Source organism: Ambystoma mexicanum, chromosome 4q (genome assembly GCF_040938575.1).
Source record: "Ambystoma mexicanum isolate Mex_15411 chromosome 4q, UKY_AmexF1_1, whole genome shotgun sequence".
NCBI lineage: Eukaryota > Metazoa > Chordata > Amphibia > Caudata > Ambystomatidae > Ambystoma > Ambystoma mexicanum.
Window position 1 is genome coordinate 1,203,292,069 of NC_090928.1, and position 27,078 is coordinate 1,203,319,146.

At 48.7% G+C, this 27,078-nt stretch overlaps 1 protein-coding gene across 2 annotated transcripts in view; it reads left to right on the forward strand.

Annotated features, from left to right (window-relative positions):
- The window catches only part of MDGA1 (MAM domain containing glycosylphosphatidylinositol anchor 1), a 1,353,685-nt gene that overhangs the window by 995,683 nt on the left and 330,924 nt on the right, over window positions 1-27,078 (forward strand). The gene's annotated exons all lie outside the window — the stretch shown is intronic.

Here is a 27,078-nt window from a genome sequence, read left to right on the forward strand (position 1 = left end):
TAAAAAACCCTCGACCATAGGAGACTCCAACTCAATCATGCTCTCACATCCATGGCTGACCTAACCCCCCTACGACCCCCTTCCCCTCAGCAAGAGGATCGCCCGGACCAACCCCCTCACCTGAAACTCAAGTTCACCTCCTTGAACGTTAGGGGCCTGAACTCCCCCCCGAAGAGGAAATCGATCCTACAGAGGCTACAATAAAACGGGTCGTCGATCGCTTTTTTGCAAGAGACGCACCTGATCCCGGCGGATTTTCCACGCCTGCGAAGCAGACTCTTCCCACTAGAATTCCTCGCCTCTAACGGCACTAAGAAGGGGGGCACCGCTATTTTATTCGCAAAAGACCTGAAGCCTCAGATCCTTGACTCACTACGGTGCCAGGAGGGTCGCTTGGTGTACGCCCCGAATGAGTATCAGGAGAGCTTCTACCAGGACCTGGAGGTCTCTCTCCTCCCATTCATCGAGGGGCATGTCGTCATGGGAGGAGACTTTAACGGGGCTCCGGACCCTCTCAAGGACAGATCTCACCCCCGTCTTCTAGAGATTTGAAGTTGGCCGCCGGCTTGCTCCACCTGTTTCGCACACTAAACATTGTGGACTCTTGGAGGGTTCTGTCCCCAGACGAACGGGACTTTACCTTCTATTCATATGTGCATCGTACCTTCTCCAGAATTGACCTGATCCTGACCTCCCCACAGATCCTGTCCTTCACTGATGATGTGATAGTTGGCCCCCGGATCCTTTCGGACCATGCCCCAGTTACTCTGACCCTGCGGTCTCATGACCCAGACCCCCTCTGCGCCGCCGGTGGTGCCTCTATGACCTTATCCTGGGAGACATGGCAGTGAGGGACTCAATCACCAACTCCATTAAGAACTTTTTAGTTGAAAACCGGGACGAGGACATTTCCCCGGCTAACACCTGGGACGCCATGAAGGCGGTCCTCAGAGGCGAGCTGATTGCCCAGGGAGCCGCATACCACAAAAGAAAGAGGGAGTCACGGTCCGCTTTGGAAGCTGCAGTCCGAGAGGCTGAGGCTACACATAAAAGGAAGGGCTGGGCCCCTAAATCTTACAGGATCCTGCAAATGGCCAGGAAACGGCTGGAAGCCCACTAGGCTGAGGCTACGGCGAATCTGCTAACCAAGTCTAAGCAATGGTGCTACGCTCACAACAATAAGGCCAACAAGCTCCTGGTTAACAAACTGGCAAAGGCAAAGAGCAGGAATACTATCTTAGGCCTCCGTTATCCGCAGGGGTGATCCACTATGCTGACCATGAGAAAATACGCTTGGCAACAGCCCACCACCTGGAAATAATGACCGCGGCCCCGAGAGTTCCAATTAAGCAGCACTCATACATCCAAGAGGCGACCTTACCACACCTGACCCCGGCAGCCAGGGAAGACCTGGAAGCCCCGATTACAATCGAGGAGGTGGAGGCGGCCATTAAGATCTTAAAACCTAGAGCCCCGGGCGCGAATGGATTTTCCACTCGCTTCTACAAAATCTTCCAGCCCCAACTAGCGGTCCCCTTGGCCCGCCTCTTCAACTCATTTGTGGCCACTGGCACGGTCACCCCAATGATGCAAGAATCTATTACAGTCCTTATCCCAAGCTCGGGAAAGACCCTCGCGATATTATTTTAGATATATAGACCCGTTGCGTTGCTGAATTTGGACGCCAACATATACTCTAAAGTCTTGGCCAACCGTCTGGCACCTATCTTCCCTAATATTATAGACCCGGATCAAACAGGCTTTATAAACCACAGGTCGACGAAAGACAACATCCGCAGGGCCCTGGATCTCATTGAAATCGCCACTCGGGATTCCCAACAGCTAGCCTTATTGGCATTGGACGCAACTAAAGCGTTCGACAAGGTGGACTGGTCATATCTGCGTCTCACTCTGGGGGCCTTTGGCTTGGTCCGACCTTTCAGAAGATGATCCTGGTGAACTACCAGTCCCCCAAGACGAGGCTGAGAGTCAACGGCCGCTTGTCGGACCCAATCTCCCTCACGTGCGGAATGAGGCAGGGATGTCCTCTATCCCCTCTGCTCTTCGCTTTGGCCATGGAACCGCTGGCTCAACGGGTCCGGAAGAACCCCCGAATCAGTGGCCTGAGCACCGGCTCTGCGCAACATAAAGTGGCCCTCTACGCGGATGATGTTTTGCTTACCATCACAAACATTGATGGATCAATGAGTGAGGCCTTAACTGAAATCCACAACTTTGGAATGGTCTCGGGATTCGCGATTAACTATCAAAAGTCGGCGGCGCTGGGAGTGGGCATGGCGCCAGCTGAACGGGAGGCCCTGGTGAAGAGAGGTCTGTTTCAATGGAGCACCAAATCGATCCCCTACTTGGGGGTTCAGATCCCCGCACGCCCACCGGAAGTTTACCGAGCTAACTTCCCGCCACTCTTCGAGGAACTAGAAAAGGATCTGACCCGGTGGCAACCCCAAGAGATCTCCCTCCTAGGCCGGATCATGGCGTGCAAAATGAACTTACTTCCTCGCTTCCTCTATGCCTGTGCCGCCCTCCCGATCACCATTCTGCTTCCCCCTTTGCAGCGGCTCCAAAGGAAGATGGTGGACTTTATCTGGAAGGGGAAGAAACCGCGCATCCCGTGGAGAACAATGATGGCCAGCACGAGATTGGGAGGCCTGGGGGTCCCCGACCTCTGCAAATACCACATGGCGGCACAGCTGGCCCACCTTCAGGCATGGGGGCTTGCTACGGGTCGAACGAAATGGGTGGAGATCGAACAATCCTGCCTTTCTCTTCCCCTTTGCTTCCTCCCGTTCTTACCCACAGCTTTACGCCGCAGCTGGCCGGGCACTCTCACAGCTACAAAACAAACAATTAGGGCCTGGGAGTGGGCTCGCAGACACCGGGGCGTCCCAGGAGACTTGAGTGCGCTCTCCCCAATCTTCCTCCACCCAGCTTTCTCCCCCGGGGCCTGTCCCCAAAACATTAGAAACTGGGTCGCAGGGGGCCTCGCCACTTTAGGGCAACTTTTTGAAAGGGACTCCCCCCTAACCTTTGAACGCTGCAAGATTACTTTTCAGTTAGCGGAAACGGATAGGTACTCCTACGCTCAGCTCAGACATTGGTGCTCTCACCCACAGACCCGTGCGGCGGCCACAAGACCCCTTACCTCACTGGAACTGACGGTGAGCGACCTACCGGTCCGGGGGAAAATATCGACCCTGTATAGGATGCTACAGGAGGACCCCCTCCAGTCCAGGCCTTCCTAAATGTCCCAATGGGAAACGGACCTCGGACAAGCCATTGAGGACCATACATGGGTGGACATTTGGACAAGAACGTGGACGTCTTCCTGCTGTATAACCAACAGGGAGTGTGCCCATAAACTACTCCTGCGCTGGTATTACCCCCCTCTACGCCTTCATCACTTCCAACCAGCACTAAACCCTCACTGTTGGCGACTTTGCGGCCTCCAAGGATCCTACTTTCACATGTGGTGGACCTGCCCCCGGGTGCAAGAGTTTTGGGGTCTCTGTTTAGCTACCATAAAAGACGTCACCCAGACGAACATTCCTCTCACGCCCGAACAGGTCCTTTTAGGGATTCCACTGTCAGGCTCATACCCGCGGTCGGGGAGAAGAGCGGCCCTGATATCCCAGTTCCTATTAGCAGCTAAGATCACGGTGGCCCGCACCTGGAAGTCCGCGGACGGACCCTTGATGGCCCTTTGCTGGGTCAAACTTTGGGATATTTTAATAGCCGAGAAAGTCATGGCAGCCAGGGCGGGACTGCTTCATCGATTTCAGGATATCTGGGTGCCAGTGTTAGACTGTGACCGGAATTATTCGGCCCTGACCCACAAACCGCACCTGATCGCAAGGGCCCGTCACGCTATGGAGGACCCACCAGTGCCGCCAAGTCAGTCTGACTAAGGCCGAGAACTATGCTTGCAGGGGAACGTACGGGGTGGGAGATGGGGACTCTGGGTTACATGACCTGAGATACTACATGTAATGTTCTTGTATAATCTCTCTTGTGTGTCCGTTAAAAATGGCATGGCTGCCTCCGGAGTCATTTTTATTCCGGCGTCCGGCAATTGGACTTACCGGGGCATTACAGCCGTGATGGTCCCAGTAATTCTCCCCATGGCCGGACGCTGGGAAAAATTACTGTCCATTCCCATGTGAGTCCTATTGGACTCAATGGGAATGGGGAGGACGGATGCACCGGCGCTGTGTGCAAAAGTGCAGGTGCATCCGTCAAGGTCTGGGAGCGGGTGCCGTTCCACCCGACAGGCGGAAAGGCACCGGCTCGCAGAACTCGTAGTTTGCCGGTCCAGTAACATGGGTGCCGGTAGCTTAGTGGCACCGTTGTTACCGGATTGGCATAGTCTGGTTGCACAAAGGGAAGGGGGCCACCCTAGGAATGGACACTTATTGCTCAAAGGATGGTCTGCCTTTCTAGGGAAGGTCTTTTTTGTAGGGTTAGCAAGGGTGCACGGCACTGCATATACAGAGAACACCGGTGATAGGCTTGCCAACTCAGATTGACATTCTCATGGCCTTCATTTAACGTGGGTGTAAATTCCAGCCAACCAGTCACAAATGATCTTTACTGGCTCCCTTTGGTGTTGTGTGGGTTTTTGGACATATTCTGCAAAAACTGAAAACTGTCTTGCCTGAACGCCGTTCTATGTAGAAACTAGGCCCAACCCTCCACTCCCCCAAGTTGAGGAAGCTCGCTCCCCCCCACTCCCCCTGACTGGCACGAGTCTTCTGAACTCTGTGTCTGAGACACAGCATTCAGAAAACTGCCACGAGTCTCCGTGTGTCTCATACACAGGGGTCACAGTCAGGGCCCAAGAGCTTCCTCCACTTGGGGCGGGGTGGGAGGTGGTACACAAAGACACACACTGCCCGAAGTGACTTGGTACTGCTGAAAAGTGACGGCACTGCTGACACAAACCCTGATTCATGGTACTGTGCAAAGTTTATTTTTGCAGTGCAAAGTCAGTGCATAGTCATTTTTGCGGTACAAAATAAATTTGCTCTGCACAAATACACTTTGTACAATCACTTTCAACCATGCAAACAATTCCATGAATCGGGCTCAAAGTGTTTCTATGCATGCAGCTGAGTCGCAATTCTTAAAAACCTCACAGACTGCATCAAAAAGACACCCTTTGCTCAAACGGCAAAACAGTCGAACGCTGTATATATGTCTCATGCTTTGCACACATTTTACTGTTAGGATGACCATTCTGAGAGAGGAAATGAGCACCATAAAAAGTGTGCATGCATTTCATGCTCAGAAGGAATGCACGCTTGAATTACTAGCACGGACCTGCTTAATAAATTGGTGGTCATTCTTATGTTCCCAAAGGGACTTGTCTTTTATGCAAATCAGGCAGCATCCTCTATTCCGGGCACACACATCATTCAAGACTTAGCTCCACCCAGTCCCACCCACACCACTGACAAACCAGCCCAAGTCCCTCCCACATCACTGACAATCCACCCCCCCACCCCCATGGAACCCCGCGAACGGAGGAGGGGGGAGTTCCCCCAGTAAATGTTGTCCATTTCCAGCACTCATGGTGGGACAGAGAGGATTCCTGTCCAGCTAGGAACTGGTTATTGGTGTGTAATGGCATTTGACAGTGTGCACTGATTGACGTTTCTGACGTAACCGTGAACCTGTCTCTTGCTGATTGGCTGGAAGACAGCTTTGTTGTCTTTTTTTTCAGTTATAATAACAAACCAAATTCGTCTTCCTCATCCATAAACTCAACGGAGAGTTCTCAAATCTCCTTTTGGGTGGCGCGCGGGGCTAGTGTAAGCAAACGTGAGTAGCCTCACACTGAACCCTGTGACCGCCCTGGTGAGACTTTGTCCCAGTTCTACAAGCTTATGAGAACCTGGGGGGGGTCGCTTGTAGGCCATCACCACTCTCAGCAGTGGCAGGTGGCAAGCATTTATTTGCTGTATTAACCAACATTCAAAGTAACGCTATTTAGATTTCCAAGTCATCAAGAAAGTTGGGCCTGGATTACAAAAGCGTTTTACAATGGCGCAATCCCATTGGCAAACACTTTGCAAATCCTGCCGGTTCGCTTTCCAGCGCCTTTGACACTGACATTGAGCTGCCTCCATGCCTCCACTCCCTCCCCCCCAAGGGTCAAGTCCTAAACATTAAAGTGGGGAGACTCATCAACAAACCCAGTGGGATGTGACAGCGCCAGAAATTAGCATATCGAGGTGAAATAGGCACATTTCATTAAATTGGCTTTGCATAACCACCCAAATTGCAAGGGACGAATGGCATTTGCCTTTCATAAATTCAACACACACACAAAAACAAGAGAGGCTATTTTCTTCTAACAGTGTTTTTGAAAACGTTAAAAGGTGTACATGTTTGAAACTCCAAGAACCAATACAAATGTTTTCCCTGGGACTTGCAGTACCGAAATGGGACATTTCACCTTTAGTTGTTTTGGTAATTTTCATTGGGTTATATAGTGCAGTGGTGAAGTGTCCGGCCTGCAAAGCTAACGACTGCAGTTGATCCCTGAGGTCGGCTTGCCTTCCTAAATTCAAAGAGGACATTCAATGTTTCTCGTTTTAGCTGGGGGGACTGAGTCCATCCTCTGAATAAAGTCCCCCCCGCGTGTACCCTCGACTTGAGCACTGTCCTCCCTCTCTCTGCCACCTTCTCCTCGCCCTCAGTGCTTTGAAACGACTATAAAGCGCTAAACTGTACTTTATATAAATGTACGCTACAGCCAGGTATTGTGTAACAACTGCTTGTTTGCATCGAAAGAATAGCTCGTGTGCTTCCGGGAGGTATTATTTTTTTTGGGGGGACCCGGTTTCAGAGCACTTGGTAGCTGTCCTGTTTTGAGTGATGTGTCAGGGGGCTGTGCGGTGTCTTCATTCATCGGATGCTGATGGCAGGTGCCCTTGTCTGCTATTAGGCCGCTGTTTGCCATTAATCCCATCGCCCCAGCTCGGTGCTTGACTGCCATCATAAGTGTGTTCGGCGTTAGTAGGTCTCTTAAACCTGCAATGTTCTTAAGACATCTCACCCCTCTCCCTACTGATCAGTTTTCAAGTGTGTAGGGGCATGGCTCCCCACATAAGCCCGAGGGCCGAATGCGACCCTTCAGGACATTATTCATGGCCCTCCACGTGATGACGTGTTGCCTGATCTGAAGTCAGTCACTAAGTCTATCATGTCAGGTGTTTCAAGCCTCTGTGGCCCAGTTCCTACCTCTACGTCATGATACGTGCTGGTTTATGTCTATTGAAAACATCGTTTCAGTGGGATACGGAGGTTTCCTCGCAGCATTGAATAACATGATTTCAGTGGGATACAGAGGTTCCGTCGCAACATTGAATAACATGATTTCAGTGGGATACAGAGGTTTGGTCGCAGTATTGATCAACATGATTTCAGTGGGATACAGAGGTTTTGTCTCAGCATTGAATATCATGATTTCAGTGGGATACAGAGGTTTCGTCGCAGCATTGAATAACATGATTTCAGTGGGAAACAGAGGTTTGGTCGCAGTATTGATCAACATGATTTCAGTGGGATACGGAGGTTTTGTCGCAGTATTGAATGACATGATTTCAGTGGGATACAGAGGTTTCGTCGCAGCATTGAATAACATGATTTCAGTGGGATACAGAGGTTTGGTCGCAGCATTGAATAACATGATTTCAGTGGGATACAGAGGTTTCGTCGCAGCATTGAATAACATGATTTCAGTGGGATACAGAGGTTTGGTCGCAGTATTGATCAACATGATTTCAGTGGGATACAGAGGTTTTGTCTCAGCATTGAATATCCTGATTTCAGTGGGATACAGAGGTTTGGTCGCAGCATTGAATAACATGATTTCAGTGGGATACAGAGGTTTTGTCGCAGCATTGAATAACATGATTTCAGTGTGATACAGAGGTTTCGTCACAGCATTGAATAACATGATTTCAGTGGGATACAAAGGTTTCATCGCAGCATTGAATAACATGATTTCAGTGGGATACGGAGGTATTGTAGCAACATTGAATAACATGATTTCAGTGGGATACGGAGGTTTTGTTGCAGTATTGAATAACATGGTTTCACTGGGATACAGAGGTTTTGTTGCAGTATTGAAAAACATGATTTTAGTGGGATACAGAGGTTTTATTCGCAGTATTGAAAAACATGATTCCAGTGGGATAGGTTTCGTTGCAGTATTGAAAAACGTGATTTCAGTGGGATACGGTGGTTGCGTCACAGAACAATTCATCAAATTCGAAATTCGACCATTTATTTTAGACGAACTTGGCAGTAAATATATGTGGGGGGTGGGTAAAGGTAATAAATATGTTGGGGGAGGTGGGAGTGGGGTTCTCCTCGCATATATTATTAGCCAAATAGAATAAAATACAAAAATTATTTGACAAAATCAAATTTCACAAACAAAACTCAGCAATATCACATAGAACCATTTAATTCACATAATACATATACATCAGGGTGGTGATTGTATTAACAGGCTATGTATCGCGTATTACAGTAAAGAAGTAATAAATAGAAGTTGCACCTTAAAAGCCATGTGTTTTAAGCTCACATTCCCGCAACGAAGACCCCACCACCGGCTCATTCCCATGGAGAGCCCGGCCACTGAATGGGACTTGTGTTGTACATTCAACCCTCCAGCAAAAACAGCTGTACACCTCTGGAAGGGGATGCTAGCCCATAAGTTAGGGGGCATCCCAGCCCACACCATTTAATGCATAACGGGGGTGATTTATGCTTCAGTTGGATGGTGATAAATGCACCACAGACCATGGGCCTCATTACACGGATGGCGGTAAGGATTTCCGGTACCGGTAAAATACCGGTACAGGTAAATCCTTACCGCCTTACTACGAGGTCCCTTTGCGGGTTGGGGGATTTAACGCCTGCTTTTTGCAGGCGTTAAAATCCAACCCGCAAAGGGACCTCGGAGCTAATTAGGGCACCGCAAAATTGCGGTGCCGTAATTAGCGCCTTCCCCATTCCCATAGAGCCCTATGGGGCAGAAATGGGAATGGGGAATGGCAATGGTGGAAGGGGGATTTACCGCTCCTCCAACCTTGGAATGGGGCGGTAAATCCCCTTTCCACCAAGGCGGTGCCGGTATTTTACCGGCATGAGCCATGGCGCTAATTGCGCCATTGCTCACTGCCTACCGTGTAATGAGGCCCCATGTCTTTCTATGTTAGAGGGTTAACTCTTTTATTTGCTTTAGGGCAGGAGCCATAAGATAGGTTAACATACATGAGTTTCTGCTAACATGCTATGATGCTGTTTGCACGTGTGTATGTTACATCAGCATGGCCAACAGGAACTCATGGTTTCCCCTGTACATGTCTTGCTCATGTCCTCTGTAATTTCCTGTAGAAGGTCTTGTCTAGGGGAAGAGGGGGCTGTTTCGATATTCGTGCACCTTTTGTAGAACCTTCATGGTCCTCCTGCTCTCTTGGCAGGTGGCCTTGCATTGTGGGGGCAACAGGACATGGCCCTGCCTCTCAAACACGCCTTCTGGGGTCACTTTGAACTGCCAGGTGTGTGCAGAATTGCACGCCCTGGTAAGCCTCAGAGTTGGCCTATACCATGAGGTACGGCTTCCTACATTGCTTTCATGCTGTTAGCTTCTGTTATGCAAAGCGTTATGCTGTTACCGTGGTGTGGTTGCTTTATGCATCGTCAGTTAGTGTTCCAGGCCGGCGTTAGGGAAGGCCCGCCCGGGCGACTGCCCAGTGTGCTTTTAGTCCCCACCACGCCAGCTCGAAGGACTCTTTCAAGGTCTTACCTAAGCTGGTGTGGTGGGAAAAGGCTTGTCAATGCCCTATCGAAATTAACTGCACCCCATTCTTGTGCTTGCACCGGGCTTTCCAACGCGGTAGCCAGACACATTTAATAACAATAGGGTGCTGGTGCTTTCGGATTGGCTCCCTATTGAGGTGATTGCCTCCCTGTTCCGGTGCCGCAGCAGTGTGGTTTTCATTAGAATAGGGTGCTGATGCTTTAGAATCAGCACCCTATTGAGGTGATTACCTCCCCGCTCCGAGGCCAGAGTGGCACAGTTCTCTAGAATAAGGTGCTGATGCTTTTGCACCTGAACCCTATTCCAGTGAATAACTCCCTGCTCCGGCGTGGGAGAGAGGAGGTAGAAAAAAGTATGGCACCCCCACCACTGTCCTGGCAATGATCAGAGGGTGGGGGTGGGGTATGAAGCATTAATTGTTTCTTTCACTGCCCGGGGCACTGCCGCCGCTAAAGCCAGCACTGAGAGTCTGCATGTCCCCCTGTGTCTTGAGGTGGGTTTGCAGCCATTTGTGTCTTTTGTAAAACGCCTGCGGGGCTGTCCTGTTGGCGCGTAGACTTGCATGGTCCGGAGACCTAGGCAGGGGTCCGCACGCGTGCAAGCCCTCAGGTATCATGTTCAACTGTCAGGTCTGTGTAGATTTGCGCGCCCTGATCATCCTCGCGATTGGCCTGGAGTGCAAGGCGCTATTCTACATGCTCGTGGAAGCTGCTCCGCAGAGCGTTGTGTGAGAGACATGATAGTAGCAGACGTTTCTCTGTGTGAAAGGCAGTGTGTGTGACGTGACACCTCGGTTGATGAATGGATCCCTGAGACCTTGACAAGCGCGAGTGGTGTGTTGTTGTCAGTACTCCTGGTACTCCCTCCACAGCTGCACCTCCAACACATCCTGTAGTGTAGAGGTAACAGGTGAAGTGGCGATGATGAGTCTGAGCTAGTCATGATGATGGAAACGAGATATCACGCAGGTAGCAGTCCGTGACCACCTAATACGGGCTTCAATCAAACCATTAATGCCATCGTCTCGGGAGGATAGCTCAGGGGCAACGTGCTCACCATGGAAACAAGATGACGTAGAGCAACACAGGTTCGATCCCCGGGTCAGCGCTTAGAAGCCTCTGGGTATTAAGTGCGTTATAACTAACCAATTATGTATTATATAAATATATATATATATATCAGCACTGGTGCGATGTCCGTGGTAACGGGCTGTGCAGAACACACAAACACATTTTTCTGTGCGTAAAACCTACAACAAACCTGCTGCCACCGGAACGGTAGACAAGCGCTTCCGGGGGAAGTCTATCTTGCCCAGCTGGACGAATAAAGATCCCTCTCTCCCTTCCCCAGCAGTATTGCGATATTGGATAAGATGCCAAGCCCAATGCTGGCATCGTCCTTTTGTGAAATGCTCCGCTGCCCTTGAGCTAGGTTCATGCTACAAGCAACACTCTCGGGAGGATAGCTCAGCGGCAACGTGCTCGCCTTGGAAGCAAGACGACATGGAGCAGGTTCGATCCCCGGGTCCGCGCTTAGAAACCCCTGGGTTTTAAGCGTGTTATAAATAACCCATCATATCATAACACAACCAATAATAAAACTTGCATTGCTTGGCAGTTGTGAGCAGAGAGCATTGTGTCATAGGAAAGTGGGGCAAGAGGGTGGTAACTGCTGGGGAGGCTGCAGTGTAGGGCACCAGGGTGTGGAGGCAAAACCAGAGTCAATAGTTGGCGAGGAGAGAGAACGCAGGCAATGTCCTGCTCAGAACACAGACATGAACTGGCTCGATCCAAGCGCCCCGATTGGCTGCGTCCCAATTGATGGTGGTCATTGGCCCAGGCAGGATGCCTAACCCCTCAAAGTGGTGCTGCCTTTGGCGGGTCACACCAGGTGCTAAGAGGGTGTCGCCGGCCTTTGAACAGCAGATGACCGCATGAGTCTAAGCAGAGGGTCATTGGCAGACCACTGCCCGGTGCTGAAGGACGTTAGAGAAATGGCCTGGAGCCATGTAGAGATTCTTTTCCAGAGGGTCTGAATGTGGAATTGCAGTAGCGCCGAGCAGCGGGACGGTCGATGTAAGGTACTTCTTGAAGAGGAGACTTAGGGCCTGATTCGTGGATTTTTTTTTGCACTGGTTTTTGCACTGCCAACAAACACGCCCATTCACAGAGCAGTGCAAAGTGTATTTTTGCAATGCGACGTGACTTTGCACCAGTGAACAGTCATTTTGCACTGGAAGGATGCCCTTTGCAGCGCTCTGTGAATCAGGGTGCTTTTTGGTGCAAAAAAAACACGAATCAGGCCCTTAATGTGGCGGTCCTCTGAAGACAACTGTCCCTCTTTATTCAGGCCCCCGTTTTATGTATCAACCAAGACATCGCCCATTGTCTTCTTTTTTAGCAAAGGTTTTAAACTGCACCATTCACGTGTGTTATGTCATCTCTCTAAGTTGTGGATTTTCTGCTTGAGTTTTATTTAAATATGCAAACGTTCAAATGATGCAATATAGAAATGATGGGGTAACTTTGTTTCGGGGACCGCCCCTGCTGTTGATAACAACCCTTGCCCCACCCCCGTGTTATGTTTATCCAATCCATATTGTATTCACTCATTTGTCTAAAGCAAAAACGTTCCAATTCATCTCAACTTTTCAAAGATAGATTCAATCATGAACATAGAAACGCACACAAAGAACTAAGAAGGGCGTGGCAGAAATACCTGCATTCATTACACATTCACTAATCAATTTCAAAAGACAGACATTTCAATTCCTACACGTCAATACTGATCAACAAATTAGTAATGACAAAATGTTAAGGTTGGTCTGATGCCAGCTCATTGTTGACATGATTATCATAGTGCTGTCCGATTGCCCTATTTGGGCACTAGAGTATGTTCCGGAGGCTTCCGGACTGGCAGGCAATGGCTGCCTTGCTGAAGTATCTGCTTTTGGGGTTGTCTCTGATGTAGGGTGTATGCCCGGGCACTATGTTACTGGAATCTTGACCTCTGGGACGATTCTGCTAGCGCGCTTGAGCCTGTCGCTGCCATACCTCCTTCCACCTCCCTCTCCAACTTGGTTCTCTGAGTCTGAACTCAAACTTCCCATGATCCCTTGGGGATCTTCCTTGGTGATGGAGTGCACGATACCCCTTGGGCAGAGTCCTCTTCCCAAACCTCTACGACAGGGGCGTTGCTAGGGGGGGCTAAGGGGGCTATAGCCCCTGATCTTTTGGCTGTAGCCCCGGATAGAATCTCAGGAGCTACAGCCAAAAGACTAGCTAGCCCCCAGTCCCAACAGTTCCGACATCCGCTTAGCCTCGGGTCTTTCCAAGACCTAGCAACTCACGATGAGGACGGTGGGTGTGCAAAGTGGTTTGAGGGTGAAAGGCATGGTCGAGATACGGGGCTACCCCGCTCTATTTAATGACCAGTCCGTTGTCCGAGTGCTCATGGACTTCCATCACAGGACCCAGACTCGTGACATTGCAGTCGGTTCTGTGTAATTCCTTACGCAGGGTTTTTTTTACACAAAGATTTTTGGCACTGCTTTTTGGCCGAAACGAATCAGTGTTTTTTTTTATTTTTATTATTTTTATTTGTGTGGGTTTAGCCCCAATTCCCATCTTTCCGGTTGTTTACTACCTATTTCCAACACCCCCTACCTCTTATATCCCTTTACCCGACCCCATATTTTTCAATGAGTTTTTTCAAAAAGCCCTGTCAATGAATGAACGTCGTACCTTGCGGTCATATCCTAGTAGTGAGTTTTCTGCTTGTGTTGCAGGACACCACAAGCTCTGATGCCTGTGGCCGTCTAACCCTACTGAGGTCTAGATAGGATAGGTTATTTATAACATGCTTAATACCCAGAGGTTTCTAAGCGCGGACCCGGGGATCGAACTTGTGTTACTCCATGTCGTCTCGTTTCCAAGGCAAGTACGTTGCCACTGAGCTATCCTCCCAATACAACACTTTTCACCGTGGGTTCCTTTTTTTCAGGGTCAAGAAGCATAGACCGACTCATCAGATAATAATGACACCCCCTAGACCATGGGAAGAGTCAATATTAACAGATATTTACAAACCCACAATGTATGCCACAATGCATACTCAAGAGCCTTAACATGGGAAGGGCAATTATCCCAGCTCTTAATGCCTGCTGGCAGGAAGGATGTATGTGATGATGTGATCACACTGTGGGGAAGCTTCATTTTCTTTTTTTGCAGGGAATTGTCCCGTGTTTTGGTCTACTCCCTTGGAACCCACCTTGGTTTTGCACCTGTTGAGGACCAGGTGGATTTTATTGGAATCCATCAGTCAATGCCACCTGCAAAGTACCATTTTCAGTAAGTCTTTTTTAGTTCAAAAGACGTAGGCAGGGGGCCTAACAGCACGTTAGGGCTAGCCGAGGTGGTCCCTGCATGACCAGATAAAAAAGAAAAAAAATGGGACGGGCCATGGAAATGGAAGTAGGACTAGAGTAAATATACAACTTTAGTCCTACTTCTATGTCGCTGGCCTGTGAGAGTGTCAGGGAGTGGAAGGGTAGGAAATGGGGGCGTGAAATGTGCACTGGAAAAGTTGCACCGGGACACGATTTTGGTATTTCGAAATCAGGTCCCGGGAAACAAAAAAAGGCCGTAAGCGAAACCCCGGACGGGGTTTACAAAATAAAAAATCTCCCAGGACCCTGAGACGTCGGGTGATTTCCCCCGACTGTCCCGGGAAAACCCAGACGTGGTGTCACCCTACTGCATGAGCAACTCATGTTGAACTTGATGCTATCAGCACGGGCGGGTCTGCGGCTCGGGGGATGAATGCCGTACCAGAACAGCACCAATGGAGCAATGCGTCACTTCCTGCCGATGCGCCATCCCTTCCCTTCCCTGTTCAGTGGTACACTGGCTCTTCACCCCCATGGTCTTTACCCATGCGTTGGCCAATGGATGCCCGGCCGTGGTGGGCATCGATGCAAGGAGCGGTGCCAGACTGGCAAAAGTCCTCTTTTGTGCAGAAGGAAAGCCTCTTTGAAGCAGGCCAACAGGAGGAGGGTTGGTAACACACATTAAAGACCTCCCCTCTTCGTCTAAACAAGTTGCTTAATTTTACTTTTTCTCCAGTATTTTGTTTTCCTTAAGTTTTAGTCCAACAGTGCATTGGTACTCATCACAGCTGGGTAGGCTTTACAAGAGGATTATGGGCCTAATCCTTTGCCTGAGCGTTCGCCAGCTGTGCATGTTGATTAGTTTGCCCTGCACTGCAGATGCAGTGGCAAAAACAACATTCTTCAGCAAAGGAGGGGTCTCTCTGTGTGGATGCGGTGCCCCAGGTCAGCTCACATGACTCTGTGTTTGGCTTCTGTTGTATTTAAGACACCCTGCAGCTTCACGGTTTTACAGCGCAGACACGGAGACATGGTGTATGACAAGGGACACAAAGTTTGAAGGTCTTGTTTGGTTATATGCCCACCCATTGACTGCCCATGGGCATGCTAATTCGTATGGCCATTATCAACCAGTTTCTGCCCCTCCCACCCAAAATACCTATTCATAGGAACTCTTTGAGCTCACTTTAATCAAGCCTTACCATCAAACGTTGCACTCAAAGTGCCTACTTGGGTTTTTTTCAAAGCAGTCGCCTGAGAGTTAATGACTTAATCAGAGTTGCAAGCGTGAAACTGTTGTAATAAAAATGTCTTAACCAGGTATGCCTTCTACCACTCGATTTATATTTCACTGAGTCCTGTTAAAACAAGCATGGGCAAATATCGCTGGCCAAATTGGTATTCCTTTGAGAACATAGACGGAGTAACCCAATCAATTACATTTGTGGGGGTCTCACAAAATCCCAAGCAAATAAACGAACAGTCTCCCGCGGGACGTTTATCTGATGTCATTGCCTTGAAAAAGAACTCATTGGTCGAAACACGTGTTGGCAAGTAGAATGCACTATTGTCGCTTTTTTGATTAAATGAACGGTTACTCCCTTAATTGTATGACATTTCTCTTAACTTGGACACGTGCATTGGCTGTGGCACACCCACGTCTGTCTGTAACTATATATTCGGCATGGGTTAGCCTAGCAGCGCCATAGTCAGTGGCGGTCAACCTCATTCTGAGTTCAGCCTTTAAATCTACTGGTTTTCAGCCAAAGCGTCCACAATCGCCTGGTATACCCCCACATCATCTAACCCTGTTAAAACAAGCATTGGCAAAGCTGTTGGCTTGTGTATAGGAATTAGGCATTTGTCAGGCACTGCTATGAGAGGCCCATGTGCTCGCACCATTTTGCACCGGCTAACATCAATAGTCAGTTAATACCACTACGGCAGGGCCTGGCAAGTGTCTTTCCTATGTCTTCCCAGAAGCCCAAACGGTTGGCATTGCCACTCCTTGATTTATCTGTAAGTGGATGGCCTGTACCAGAGGTGATGGAATAAGTGTTTACCGCCCTCAACGTGTTGAGTGCCCGCTGTGCTAGAATCTGTTCATTCAGCCTACAGATGTGAACCCCAGCAGGGCTGACTCCACCTTGCACCTTCTGCTTGATGAAAACACATCTACATGGATCTAATGGTATCAAGGACCTTTGCTTTGTGTGTTGCACTGTATGTGGGATAAACTACCAGCAATCACATCTAATACTTACAAGAAGTCTGACATGTTGGCACTAAATACTGTATGTGGTACTTCTGGAAAAGTGCATGCATTATTTTTCGATTGTTTTAATCCTGCCCCAAGGATGGACCTGCATTATGTACAGAGCCAATACATACTACTACTGTTTAATGTATTTTAATGGACATAATAAAAAGCGCTGACCCTTTTGGGTTTCACATGGCAAAGGTGGTGAGAAGGCGGGCCTCAGAGAATCAACCTCTTTAAATGCCCCCTATAGAAATTGTTCTGTGCCGTATTGACAGGAAGCGCTTGCACTTTCCTTCACTACAGCGAGATTAGTAAACATGAGCAAAGTTATGGTGGGTTTAAAAAGGCTTGAAAAAAACCTTTCACCTGAATTGTGAATGTATAATCCATTTGAACCATATCACACACTCCACAATGCAACCTAGTGGCCATCGATGAAAGTTCACCTCCATTCAGAGCCACAACAGCAAGGCATTGTGGGTATGCAAACTAGCCCAGATGCAGAAAGGTTGCACACATTTTAAGAGGCTAATCACATTTCTTACCTCCATCTCTTGGGCACAGGTAAAATTGGAGAATAAGATTAAGTGTTTGACCTGTAATTGCCGCATGTGGTTAATCTGCCATGCCAATAATCAGACAGGAGGTAAAAACAGGATGCATTTCTTAATGCCATCTTTTTTTTCAATTCTGACCATGCTCATAAAGAGGTCCATGATATGTGTTATCACATCCTGGTATTGGCATGAAGTGCCTAGGGGCTTTGACCCTATCCAGCTATTGGCATGAAGTACCTGGGGGCTTTGACCCTATGCAGGTATTGGCATGAAGTGCCTGGGGGCTCTGACCCAATGCAGGTATTGGCATGAAGTGCTTGGGGGCTCTGACCCTATGCAGGTATTGGCATGAAGTGCCTAGGTGCTCTGACCCTATGCAGGTATTGGCATGAAGTGCCTAGGTGCTCTGACCCTATCCAGGTATTGGCATGAAGTGCCTAGGTGCTCTTATGCAGGTATTGGCATGAAGTGCCTAGGTGCTCTGACCCTATCCAGGTATTGGCATGACATGCCTGGGGGCTTTGACCCTATGCAGGTATTCTCTCCAGACAAGGTTTCTAGACAAGTCCGATCTAGGAAAGTCTCGTCGAAACAGGTTCACCCCTGTTCCTCCAAAACTATCAAGGATCACATCGACTCCCTGGCGCCTGCCCTGGCAGATTTCTGCAATCACTCCTTCGCCACTGGAATCTTCCCTTCCCCCCTGAAGCACTCCCTTGTGCACCCTCTTCTTAAGAAACCCTCTGCCGACCCCTCCTGACCGGCTAACTATCGCCCAATCACCATCACTCCCTTCCTGGGCAAGCTCCTGGAGAAACTGGCCATCTCCCAGCTCAATCTCCACGCTGAATCTGTTGGTTGTCTTCATGACCATCAGTCTGGCTTCAGAGCTGCCAGAAGCACGGAAACTGCTCTCTTGAACATCCGTGAAGACCTGCTCACCAACCTCGACTCTAAAACCCCTTGCGTTCTTATCTTGCTTGATCTCTCTTCTGCCTTTGATACGGTCAACCATGCCATCCTGCTCAACCGTCTCCGTGATAACCTGGGTATCACTGGTCAGGCTCTGGCGTGGCTGACTTCTTTCCTCTCCGACCGACCCTCCCAGGTCCAACTGGGGTCCTTCCTCCCCGACATCTTTTTCTCTACCTGTGGTGTCCCCCAGGGATCTAACCTCTCACCCTGGCTGTTCAACCAATACCTGGCACTCCTTGCCCACCGCATCGCCACCCTCTGTCCCAACTTTCAGTGCTATGCGGATGATACCCAGATCATTTTCAGGCTACCCTCAGCCTCCTCCTCTCCTTCCCTCATCTCTGACTGTCTGTCTGCCATTTAGGAATGGTGTGCCGCCAACAACCTCTGTCTTAATGCCAGTAAGACTGAGATTCTACTCATCGGCTCACCCACTCCCTCCTTCCCTGCAGCTCTCTGGCCGGCCTCTCTTGGCCCTCCTCCCACTCCCACCTGCAAGGCTAAAAACCTTGGGGTCATCTTTGACTCTGCACTCTCCTTCTCCCCTCACATCTCCGACGTCTCCAAGAAGTCACACTACCAGCTGCACCTCCTTAGAGGTATTCTTCCTTTCCTCTCCTTCCCCCAGAAGCTCACTGTCTCCAGAGCCCTGGTCCTTTCCAAGCTGGACTACTATAACAGCCTCTATCTAAATCTGCCTGCCTCTACTCTCCGCCCTCTGCAGGGGCCTCTCCCTGGAACAGCCTTCCTGCATCTCTGAAACTTGAGGAGAACCATCTCCGGTTCCGGAAACACCTCAAACCCTTCCTCTTTGCTTCTGCTTTCTCTCCTCCTCTCCCTTGCTGAATTCCTGACCGAAATTGCACTGGCTACCTGGCCACCCTTTTGATCTCTGGCCCAGACCCGGTCAATTACCCACCTGCACTGCCTCCCTGGCAACCCCTGCACTTGGGGACCTTTTTCTGTATCCCTTCAGTCCCCCCCCTTCTAGCACTTACGTCTGCACTTCCTTGCACTTGCCACTAGCTGGCTATTTATGTGTCATATTTATTCCACTTCCCATGTACTGCACTTCCCCTCTCCCTTCCCCCTTCGCACTTTTCCTTTTCCCCCCTTCCCTTGCACTTGCGCGATATGAATGACACCTGGCCTAGTAGGATCGTTGTTTGTCCTCCCATTGTTCCCCCCACTTGCCTCGTCGCGCCTTGAAACACTTGTGTATAGGCGCGTTATAAATGCCATATCATATCATATCATATCATGAAGTGCCTAGAGACTCTGACCCTTTGCAGGTATTGGCATGAAGTGCCTAGGTGCTCTGACCATATACAGGTATTGGCATGACATGCCTGGGGGCTTTGACCCTATGCAGGTATTGGCATGACATACCTGGGGGCTTTGACCCTATGCAGGTATTGGCATGACATGCCTGGGGGTTCTAACCCTGACCAGGTATTGGCATGAAGTGCCTAGGGGCTCTGACCCTATCCAGGTATTGGCATGAAGTGCCTAGGGGATCTGACCCTATCCAGGTATTGGCATGACATGCCTGGGTGCTTTGACCCTATGCAGGTATTGGCATGAAGTGCCTAGGTGCTCTGACCATATACAGGTATTGGCATGACATGCCTGGGGGCTCTGACCCTATCCAGGTATTGGCATGAAGTGCCTAGGGGCTTTGACCCTATGCAGGTATTGGCATGAAGTGCCTAGGTGCTCTTATGCAGGTATTGGCATGAAGTGCCTAGGTGCTCTGACCCTATCCAGGTATTGGCATGCAGTGCCTAGGTGCTCTTATGCAGGTATTGGCATGAAGTACCTAGGTGCTCTTATGCAGGTATTGGCATGAAGTGCAGAGGTGCTCTTATGCAGGAATTGGCATGAATTGCCTAGGTGCTCTGACCCTATCCAGGTATTGGCATGAAGTGCCGAGGTGCTCTTATGCAGGCATTGGCATGAAGTGCCTGGGGGCTCTGACCCTATCCAGGTATTGGCATGAAGTACCTAGGTGCTCTTATGCAGGTATTGGCATGAAGTGCCTAGGTGCTCTGACCCTATCCAGGTATTGGCATGAAGTGCCTAGGTGCTCTTATGCAGGAATTGGCATGAAGTGCCTGGGGGCTCTGACCCTATCCAGGTATTGGCATGAAGTACCTAGGTGCTCTTATGCAGGTATTGGCATGAAGTGCCTAGGTGCTCTGACCCTATCCAGGTATTGGCATGAAGTGCCTAGGTTCTCTGACCTTATCCAGGTATTGGCATGAGGTGCTTGGGGGCTCTGACCCTATGCAGGTATTGGCATGAAGTGCCTAGGTGCTCTGACCCTATCCAGGTATTGGCATGAAGTACCTAGGTGCTCTTATGCAGGTATTGGCATGAAGTGCCTAGGTGCTCTGACCCTATCCAGGTATTGGCATGAATTGCCTAGGTGCTCTGAGCCTATCCAGGTATTGGCATGACATGCCTGGGGGCTCTGACCATATCCAGGTATTGGCATGACATGCCTAGGGGCTCTAACCATATCCAGGTATTGGCTTGAAGTGCTTAATGGCTCAGACCATATACAGGTATTGGCATGACGTGGCTAGGGGCTCAGACGCTATCCAGGTATTGGCATGAAGTGCCTATGGGCACTGGCGCTAGGTATTGCCGCCATATAGCTACATTTGTGTTCCTGTTGTATTGACATCATATGCCCTGGCACCCTTATGCCATGTCGTCTATTACTGCGTGTGGTTGCATTATGACATCATCGATCATATTTAGTAAGAAAATAATGTACAGGTGTTCATAGTAATACGTTTTCCTAATTAAACCTTATAGACTGTGGGAGGGTTCATTGTCATGGGATAATTGCCCGCTCCCCAAGTTATGGCCCAGGGAGAAGCCAAGAAACATATGTTGAAAAAGAAACATTATCCCAAGCGATAATGACCTCTGCTGAGGTCTACAAAGCTATTAGCACGCACAGTTGTGCAAATACAAAGGGTAACTTTGTGGTTTTTAGAGTGGACAAATAACAAACAGCACAAACAACGACTGTTACTTGAAATGTTAATGTGGTCATTTCATGAGCACGAAACTATAAACAATAAAATGTATATGTTTTGGGGAAATTAACATAGCTCAACTCTATTGTGTTTCTTTTCTGCTTGCCAAGCAGCTGCCCAAGTCAGAATGTTTGGAGGGAGGTCTATATGAGACATTACAGACTGCTTTTGGAGCACGCTGATTGGGGGAGAAGTGGTCTATAATGGATTCCATGTGCTACTTTTCATTAGACAATTAAGCATTAGAGCCCAGATTCCGGACACCAGACGGGCTTAATTGCCTGGAACCCGAGTTAACGCTCTCAATGGAAGTGGTTTTGCTTAAACCCCAACTCTCCCCAGCCTCTGCCTTGCACGCCGGCGTCCTACTGAGAATAAACCCGAAGGTTACATATGGTAAATAAACACACAAAAAAACCTGTCAACGAACATAATCCCTTATGCAAATGGCTTGTCAGAAGAAATAAACACTACCATTGGGTAATAATTCAAGAGCATATTGGGAGAGTGGTCATAAAGTGCTTCTTAATTGCCAAGGTCCCTCCGGTGGAGGAGAGAACGCGCCGTTCATTACCTGCTCTGTGTGCCCGGCACGCTTTCTAGCCGGCGTGATTTGTTACTTGTTGGCTTGTGGCGGAGTGATTCCGGCGGGGCTATTGTTGCCTAAGAAAGGTCTTTCTGCTTCGTTAAAGTGCTTCGACTTCCTCTCGCCTATTGATTGGCCGCCCGCCCCATACACGACGCGCAGTCGATGTGAACCCTGGAACCAATGTTGTTGCCGAGCCCACCCCCCCCCCCACTTGAGTAAAAATAGATGTCACTTCTATTTATATTGTCTATTAAAATCAGTCACTGTACTCCCTTTTGAACCTCGCGCCCCCTCCTGGAGACCCTTCGGGACCCTTCAGGGGGGCCAGCCCCTTCAGTTTGAAGACCACTGTCTTAATGGGATGTTGAGGAGGAACATTTAATTAATGTGAGGGATTAACACTACTTGGTTCCTGTTAGATCTATACATTCCCATTGCCTTTCAGATCTAATCACGCAGTCACTGTAAAGGAGGAGTCCAGTCTTCCACTTCCCATCTCATCATGGGGATCACTTAGCGTCCAGTAGGGGGCGCACTTTCAACCTCTTTGGTTTTCCTAGCAACATAGAGATCTAATTTCAGGGGCGTCGTCTTCTGAGTCTATCGTGTACACGGGGTCAGAGATCCATGAGCCTCTTCTGCAGGGACGAATAGGGAACTGATGACCCTGTGTGTGGTACAGGGGGCATCATGGGGGGGTGGAGGGGGTAACCACCATATAATTGCCACCCCATGGTTTCTGTGCCAACTCTCTGCTTTCAGGTGAGCGCACCTGAGTCTCCAGCATGCACAACCCCCACGGAGTTATCCCGGAGAAACAGGGGGGCAGGGCATTTATATAGCGCTATGAACCCTTATGCATCTGAGCGCTGCTTATTATTACCCACAGTTTGTAGTGCTCATTTATCGACCTCAGAAGGATGAAAGGCTGAGTTTGGCCCTGCCGGGATTTGAAACTGCACTGCCGGGATTCGAACCTGCAGACTCTGCAGGATCTCAAAGCGAGCGCTCTACTCCTGTGCTATCGGACCAGGATCGTCAGGAATTGAAACTGTGAACCTGTGAGATGACAGTCCGCTCTGTGTCTACTTTTGAGAGCATTTGCAGATATAATTTGGTTTAAGTGCGTTATACATGCCATTTAAAAACAACCCGAACCATGGGTACTTTAAAAACGATGGATTCCTTCCGCTCCCTGCCACCCGAGCCCCGCCGCTCCATTTGACTGCAGTTTCACGCAGAATCCCACAGATCGTGCCGGTCCCTGCCCCCTGACAGAAACACTGCCTCTCTGCGCACAGGTGCCACCTGCTCCAGGATGTAGCCCCCAAGGTACGGTGTCTCAAAGCATTGCAATCACTAGCACTGAATACTAATGATGAACCTTATGTTGAGAGCCTCGGCTCCCATCTACTCTAAGCCTTAGGACATAGTTTATACAATGTAGTTAAACAGTCGTTCCCATTCAGTTATTCAAACGACATTGCAGTTAATATATGTTCATAGATCAGTTTCGTTGACACAGGTAATCCGTTCCACACAGGTCAGCAAAGGACAAGGTCTCAGTTCATGACCCTAACAAGTGACCTGCAGGCAAGTTACATATTAGCTGTACACAGGGGTCATGACGGTCGTGTTCTATTCTGAATGACATCGTCCACCATTTTAACTCACAGGGTGACTTTTCAGGGAGAACCTAAAATGGCGGTTTACATTGATTCTAGGGTCAGGACCTTGCAATACAAATTTCTTCACAAGCAGCTTGTTAGCAGCTTGGCGTAGGCCAATATACATATATTCATAGCAATAGAAGGCACAATATAAGTTCCAGTTTGACAACTTCCTTCCTCGAAGGAAGGGCCGTGAAGGTCTACTCTGACACAGCAAACGCAGACCCTACCACTATTAATTGCGGTGTCCCCCAAGGATCTTGTAGAGACCCCACCCTCTATAACCTCTTCACAAAACACCTTTTTGACCTACCTGACTCCATCAGTGTGGCATATACCAACTACGCAACTACTCAAGTACTCATACCCCTAACTTGACTTTACCACCAAGACGCCACTAACCTAAACAATATCTATGCTCCAATCCAAGCATGAATGGCAATCAATGGTCTGTGTCTCAACGGAGAGAAGACTGAAATCCTCATTCTTGGACAAAAAAACACAATAACGAAGCTAAGCCCCCAATACGCCAACTTCAACATAGATAACTCTACCATACCTGTATCATCATCCATCAAGACCCTAGATGTTCACATTGACGCTAACTTATCTATGAACAAACAAGTCAGCGCCATATCCTCTGCTTCAGCATTCAGCACCAAACTCATGAATGCCATCAAACCCTATCTATCCGCCCCAAACTGTGCGGCCATAGCTAGAGCAACCATAGGCGCTAAACTCGACTACTGTAACGCTCTCCTATCAGGCACCTCCTCCAGAAACATCCACAGACTGCAGATCACACAGAACAATGCCCTCAGAGCTGCTATGAGCATCCCCAGAAGGGACCACATATCTCACGCTCTGCCTGGTGGCTCCAGGTCAAAGACCGAATTACGCTTAAAATCCTTACCATCACACACAGATGCATCTACAACACAGCTCCTACATACCTTTCTGAAGCAATATCAAGGACCACTTCCACCCGCCCTACCAGAGCTCAGTACACCAACCAGCTACACATCCCACGCATCAAGAGAGCGACTGCTGGAAGCCTAGTCTTCTCCTACATTGCACCACAACTCTGGAACTCTCTGCCAGCCATCATTAGAGCTGAAACATCCATCTCTGCCTTCCGGAACAATCTCAAATCCACATTTCTCAATTAGTACTACGACCCATGCCATGTAGATAGTATTATAAACCAGAAATTTAATATAACTATTGTAATCTTTGTATATGTATATTGTCTATGACTATGTAACTAAGCATGTACTGTAACAAGTGCCACGATGTCCACGGACTGATGTGCGCTATATAAATGTTAATAAAACAAAACAAACTGGCGGCGGCATCTTATTGCTTTGGATGTGAACTACACACACACACCCAGGGCAATGGAAGCATTGACGATTGTTCTCGACAATCAATGGCTCATTGTGTTACCTACTTTAGGGGCGGTCTACAGCACGTTTGAATTAAACAGGAGTCAAGATGAATAAACTCCATCAAACAGGGGAAAAATCGATACAATACATTGATTGCATGCCCACAGGGACTGGACACATTTGCATTTCTTGGTAATAACTTTATTTAATCTGGGGCAGTGTTATTTCATGTAGTAATTATACAGATGTTGCTTGTTCTCACTCATATCAGATAGCTTTCTGCAATACTTGTATTGTAGAGATGACTGTTGCCTTAAGTGTTCGACAAATAATTAAATGTAATCTCTTGAATTATCATTTGCAACATAAATGTATGGTTATTTACGTACGATTGGTTGGTGTTTGAGGTGCAGAAAACTAAACTTTTCATATCCACATTTGAGGGAAACCACAGTGTTGTCACGCGTCATGAGAATCATTGGGCCTCATTATAACTTGCCCGGTATGGAAACAACGGTGGCGGTAAACCCGCCGCCACCGTTGTTTCCATGCCGGGCTATCACAACTCCTGCAGGTGGAGGCGTCAAACCCGCCAGGTCTGACCTGGCGGGTTTAAAACCGCCCGCCTGCAGGCAGACGAGGAAACACCGGCACCATCACAAGATAGTGCCGGTGTTTCCATGATCCCCATCCCCATTGAGCCCTATGGGACTCAATGGGAATGGGGATTAACACCATTCCGCCTCCGGAATTCCCAGGACACCGGGGTTGTATTGCTCCGGCAGTTTTACCGCCTCGGTTATCGCCGGACTCGTAATGAGGCCCATTGTCTTCCAGGCCTGGCATTTTAGCCAACGCTTTACATGCTGGGATTTGTAGTTGCACTTTTTCCAGATTGCATATATGCTGAAAGGTCCCTGCATGCACATTGCCAATGGTCAAAAGCCAGGACTGGGTAAAGGTGCCCCTCATGGCTTGGAACCAGAGGACAGCCAGGAACATGGCATGTCCCGGGAGGATAGCTCAGTGGCAACGTGCTCGCCTTGGAAGCAAGACCACAGGAAGCAACACTGGTTCGATCCCCAGGTCTGCACTTAGAAACCTCTGAGTATTTAAGCGCGTTATAAATATGCAACTAAAAAAACAACACATTTTGTAACAACGCCTCGACGCCCCCGGCTGTGTGAGCGCTTTAAAAATGTAAATAAATAACATGGACTCACATGAACATTCTGCCCAGGGGAAAGGGGCTGCGTTAACCGGACCCTTGTCTTCCTCCACTGCATCAAATCACACATTGATCATGCAGAGAACCCTCCCCCACAGTACCCATGAAAAATCATAGAACTTACTATTTTTTGTCTAACTTTGAAACTTGTCTCAAATGTATCACATTCAAGATTGAATTATGGATAGATAAAGCATCTTTTTTAATATGTTCCTGATGAAGGGATTAATTCCCGAAACGTGTTGATCACATAATTGGGTTTATTTTGCTAACCTATTTTATTAAAATCTGGTTTTGACACTTACTGTTAAGTGCATCTTCCCACATGTAAATGAAACATAGTTAATTATCTTAAACTTTTGTTTGCTTGCCATTCTTAGCTAGTGTGCAGGAGACGGGAGTGTCTACTACCTTTGGCCACTTAGGGCCCGATTCATGGAAATGGGCACAATTATCCTGCAAAGCCTGCGCCGAGAAAGACTCTTCCCGGCCTGCCGTGCATTAGAAAATCTGTGTGACATGCATATTCATGGAATTGTCCATGCAAAGTAACCCAATGCGCAAGTCGAGGCTGGAACGCCCACGACACGCCCACACGCAGAGCCATTTCAACATGGGAACAGACCTTTGTGCACTCCTCGCGCACGAAGCAATGCACCCTAGAAAATCTGCTTGCGAACACCCCCAACCAGGCCAGCACCTCAGCTACCTGCGGGCCAACCTTTGTAACGCCCACATTTTTCCTTCTTCTCTCCCATTTTGCGTGTTCTGCCCCCTACTCTGGTCTATGCGCAGGCCACGTTCACGCTCTCCGAGGTGTCTGGCGCAAGGCACTCGGCCGCTTATAGAGACGTGCATGCACCTCTAATTTCTTTATAGCTTCACTACACTCTCACTACTTGTATGCATACCTTCTTCCAACATGGGTGTGCTCCCTGCCTTCTTCTCTCTTCAAAAGTCGACATCCATGTTTGAGTCAGTTTAAAGTGAAATTGCTAAAAGTCGGTCAAGCCTAAGGTTGACCAAAACAAAGGACTAAGATAAGTATCAACAGTTCGAGTTAGAGTATTTGTTAGTGTTGACAAACAAAAACATTCTACAAAACAGAGCAAAGT